The 5,000-nt window shown below is 33.2% G+C and overlaps 4 non-coding genes across 4 annotated transcripts in view; 1 reads left to right on the forward strand and 3 right to left on the reverse strand.

Moving 5' to 3' along the window:
• The window catches only part of LOC147467518 (signal recognition particle RNA), a 298-nt gene extending 230 nt beyond the window's left edge, over positions 1 to 68 (forward strand). The window contains exon 1 of the transcript XR_015190579.1: positions 1 to 68. This exon is cut by the window's left edge and continues 230 nt beyond it. This is a non-coding gene — a non-coding RNA (signal recognition particle RNA).
• A 967-nt stretch (positions 69 to 1,035) lies between these two features.
• Positions 1,036 to 1,142, reverse strand: LOC122253661 (U6 spliceosomal RNA). Its single transcript, XR_006223258.1, has one exon. It is a non-coding gene; the product is annotated as a U6 spliceosomal RNA (small nuclear RNA).
• Positions 1,143 to 3,364: 2,222 nt separating this feature from the next.
• LOC122253660 (U6 spliceosomal RNA) lies at positions 3,365 to 3,471 on the reverse strand. The gene has a single exon (XR_006223257.1). It is a non-coding gene; the product is annotated as a U6 spliceosomal RNA (small nuclear RNA).
• A 304-nt stretch (positions 3,472 to 3,775) lies between these two features.
• LOC147467519 (signal recognition particle RNA) lies at positions 3,776 to 4,073 on the reverse strand. The gene has a single exon (XR_015190563.1).
• Between the last annotated feature and the right edge of the window lie 927 nt (positions 4,074 to 5,000).

Consider the following 5,000-nt stretch of genomic DNA (forward strand, 5'->3'; position numbering starts at 1 on the left):
TAGTGGGATCACGCCCGAGAGTGTGTGGCTCGTAGTAGCCCTGTCAACACAGGCAGACTTAGTCCTTTTTGCAATCTAGTACGTATAATATTTCTATATATTCATTTTATAATGTTCCTGCTTCTTATTGTTGTTATAGTGTGACATGTTTGCCAATATACAAACTAACTCTCATCAATTTCCCGTAATTTCACTACGGGAAATTACGTTTATTATTATTATTATTATTATTGTGTGAGAGGCAATAATCAAACAAAACATATGACTTTAGAAGATTTAAAATGCACATCCTATATGACTAGTTTGACTAATTTTTGCTTGTTGACGTATCGTAGGGATGGGGAGGTGGGGTAGGGAGGATGGGTGACCTACCTGGCAGAAAGCTTTTGAGTTCGAGTCTTGTGCAGGATGTAATGTTTAACGATTTTGTTTAAGCAACTTAAGTCATGCAACTATCCAATCATTCATAACAAAAGCAAAAATGCTATTACAAGTCACTTCTACTTAGAAAGCTTTATTTTATTAAGATCCATATGCACATAGTTATAAGAGTGCAGAGCATTCTCTGCTAATAGGAATGAGCTAATTCAGAATTTAGTCTGCCATACACTCACTAAACCTTAGTGACCGTAGCCATACATCATTTTCTCGTCGCACGAACAAATGTAGTCACATCTGTGACAAATTATTTTCATATATGACCATCCACATTATCACTTGTGCGAGGAGACTAACGGAATTTATTATATATATATTTTTTTTCTTTCTTCAAAGTTTGTTCTATTTATCTACCAGTATATTTAACTACACATTTTACAAATCACTTGATAATAAAGGTATTCACAATATTAAATAAATGAGTAATGATATTCACAATATTAAATAAATGAATAGTGACGGCTTGGCTTCGAACGCAAGTCAGTCCCTTGCTACGTCTCAGAAAGTGATTGCGCTAGATATCACCCAACAGTTACTTATTACAGTCTTACATTACAGTCTAGATACAAAGTAATGACCAAATAGTTAGATGCGATTAAAAATGTGGAACGCTTCACGATTTTGCGTGTCATCCTTGCGCAGGGGCCATGCTAATCTTCTCTGTATCGTTCCAATTTTAGTATATGTACTGCCGAAGCAAGTACACTCTGTTACCAAGCTTTTCTGGGCCAGATGATAAAGTCGTATCAAAGTGAAGATGTGTTCACTTTAAACTATTCTTAGTACTTACATTAGCGTAGGCTGTCTGCAAGCTGTATTATACAAACTAAAGGCTGAAGATACGAAAGAAATACAATAATGAAAGGAAATCATCTGCGAATCCGAAGAAGCAACCAAAGAAAACGAAAGGGGTAACTTTACTATTGTAACATTTTTCTCGTTCATAGTTACTACCCTTTTACCTCTTTCTCAAATTTGAGAAATATTTTTTGAACAAAACCTATGACTAGAGGAAATAAAGTACTTCACTCTTTTCCTTCTACTTTTTTTTCTTTAATTGGATAGGAGTGAAAAAGAATGATTTTGCATGAGGCTTATTCACATCTTATCAGTATTATTAATATTACCAATTCCCTTTTCAGATTCATTCCTTTTCATGAGTTTCTCAATCTTCCGTTTTCAAGTATATATGTATATATGTATATATATATATATATATATATATATATATATATATATATATATATATATATATATATATATATATATATATATATGTTCGTGTATTAATATGCATGTTTTTAAATATATGTTAAGATATGCAAAATGCACAGATTTTATGTTATATGAAATATTCTTTCCACACATAACCCTCAATACACTTTTTGAAAGTAATGTAACATCAAAACCATACTTTCACCAAAGAAATAATTAAACAATCAAATATCTATCAACAATTATAAATCTCGAACATTACCACCAAGTATCTTAATCAGGTCAGTTCTTCTAAGGTACACCATACTTTTCACTTCCAACTAAATGAAGAGAGTCTTGTACGAAATAACATACGGAATACAGGCAATATTCCTCTGATTATGGCTTTTCTATCCCCTAAAATAATAGTGATAATGTTTATATATAATTTCAAGTACACGCTTTCTCATATAGTTTACCAAAGAAAGATTAAACCATCAAACATCTATTAACGAAAAATGAATTACCCAATTTTACAATTCTGTCACAATGAAAAATAGAGAATTAATTAAGAAACTTCTGCACAAAATCAAATACGAAATACAGGTAATACTCCTCAAAATATGGTATTTCTAATATAATAATAATGTTTATATACAATTCCAAACAAACATTACAATAGTTGAGGCTTATGTACAATTTAAAACTCTAATTATACTAGCTTGGGTCTGTGGCGAGGCTCTGTAAACCGGCGACTCGGTAGCTTGGGCTATATATACAGCCATATATATTACACATATATATGTATATATATTTTTTATATGTAGAGAGATAGAGAGAGCCCACAGATGTAGCAGCGGACACCACAGCAAAAATAACGCATGGCCAGTGAGGCCATGTGTGGCCCGACCATAATCTCGCGGTTGTTATCGCCGTTATGTGCGTGCAGCACATTGGTATTAATCATCGGATCCCGGTGCATCAGCCATAGCGCTTACAATATATATATATATATATATATTAATATATGTGTGTGTTTGTGTGTATGTATATATGTGAATATGTATATGTATATATATCCATATTTCCCTTACACACACATAAATATATATACATATATATACATATACATACATATATATGTTTACGTGTATGTGCATCTGTATATTTGTATATGTATATCTAAATATATATATATATATATATATATATATATATATATACATACATATTTATACATACATATACATACATCTATGTATATGTATGTATATATACCCATATATATAAATATACATATATGTACATACATATATACATGCATATAACTATACACGTATTAAAATGTACATATACAAATATACATATATAAATGCATAGATGCATGCACATACATACACACAACTCTCCCACCAACCAACCCGGAGATCTGCGGGACATAAAAAGAATTCGGCAAAATTAAGTTTAACAATATGAAGAGAGGGAATGTAGAAACAACTTGTTTATATCATATCCCCAGAAAAAAAAAATAATAATAACGGTGCACAGCATATACAAAGGCAGTGTTAATGAAAAGAAGGAATATATGCCGGGCAGTAACGGGAATGTTGAGCGTCGAACGATCGCCTGCCGCATGGGCTGTATCGGAAAGGTACAATTAAGGAATTAGAAGTTATGAACTTTAAGGATAACAATATAAATTGGACGTAAGAATAATGAACTGCATGCGATTAAAAATGTGGAACGCTTCACGATTTTGCGTGTCATCCTTGCGCAGGGGCCATGCTAATCTTCTCTGTATCGTTCCAATTTTAGTATATGTACTGCCGAAGCAAGTACATGAAATATGGTCCTTTGAGACGGTTTTGTCTTTCATTTATGGAAATTGCATTTTTCAATATAACAGACACTTTATTTGGAACTCAAGCAATATCTAGTCGATTTAATCTGAAAATTATATTCTTTCCAATGAAAATTAAACGTCGATTTTCTTTGCTGCCGCGATGAAAACAAATTTCGAATTATTTCTATTCCTGCCGTGAAATAACATATATTCATAGGTGAGTGCTTAGGGATGTGCGGCATTGATATAATCATAAATTAAGTAGGTTTTGTATTATATGGAAATGGGTATCCATTGGTAAAAGGACTAAGTCTGCCTGTGTTGGCAGGGCTACTACGAGCCACACACTCTCGGGCGTGATCCCACTACTGCTCGACACGGGTGCTTTTGGCTGCTGGGTTTCCCCCCTGGCCCGGTTCACACCTCCTTAGTCAACCTGGACGCCCCTGGCTCCCCAAGGGTGGCCATATTGATGCCAAGCTTAGTGCGGACACCCAATCAACATGGGTGATCCCGCAGCAGTGATCCCCACCTCAAGCCATCCTATAGCCCAAGCTACCGAGTCGCCGGTTTACAGAGTCTCGCCACAGACCCCAGCAAACATTTAGGTAATTGGAATGAATCATAGACATATTCTATAAACAATTTAACGTTAGTTACTGCAAGATACACAGAGAAAACTTATATGTATATTGTTCACGTGCATGCACACGCAAACACACTGTGTATGTATTTTTTTCTTCAATGTACATATATATATTATATATTATATATATTACACATATTATACATATATATATTATATATATTATATATCATATATATCATATATGTTACATATGATATACATTATATATTACACATATGTGTGTTTGAGGGTGAGTGTGTGTGCGTGCGCGTGCGCGTGCGCGTGCGCATGCGTATGCGTGAACAGGTACACGTAAATACACTATACACACACATATATATGTATACATATATACTTTAATTTATATATGTAATTTATATATACATATACATACGTATATATATATATATATATATATATATATATATATATATATATATATATATATTATACATACACGCATATGAATGTGTGTGTGGTTTGAAACATCCTTTAAGAATTGTAGAAAGCAGTTTATGATTATTTTGTAATATTATCAGACTTGAGGCACAAATAACTGTGTGCAATGCGACCTGCCTAAGATCCGGTACTACTAAATATATTGTATTATTCATATATGTAGGTATCTCTGTATCACGGGCAGAATAAAAAAGGGCAGAAGTAAATCTTAGCAATGTTTAGAGAGAAAATCTAGAAACTTTACGGTTCAATAAACTTCCAAAAGACATATGATAAACTGCATATATGAAAAAGGAATAAAACCCGGTAATTCTTAGATGTCGGGTCTCGAACGCTCGCCCCTCACGTACATCGGCCCACAAAGATAATATTAATTAATAACAAGCTAAGTAATTTCTTCACAAGCATATGTCGCAAGTAAGAATAACGAAGTGCATG

The sequence above is a fragment of the Penaeus japonicus genome, unplaced genomic scaffold, assembly GCF_977035675.1.
Source record: "Penaeus japonicus unplaced genomic scaffold, GWHDUDI00000001_assembly GWHDUDI00000035, whole genome shotgun sequence".
In the NCBI taxonomy this organism is placed as follows: domain Eukaryota; kingdom Metazoa; phylum Arthropoda; class Malacostraca; order Decapoda; family Penaeidae; genus Penaeus; species Penaeus japonicus.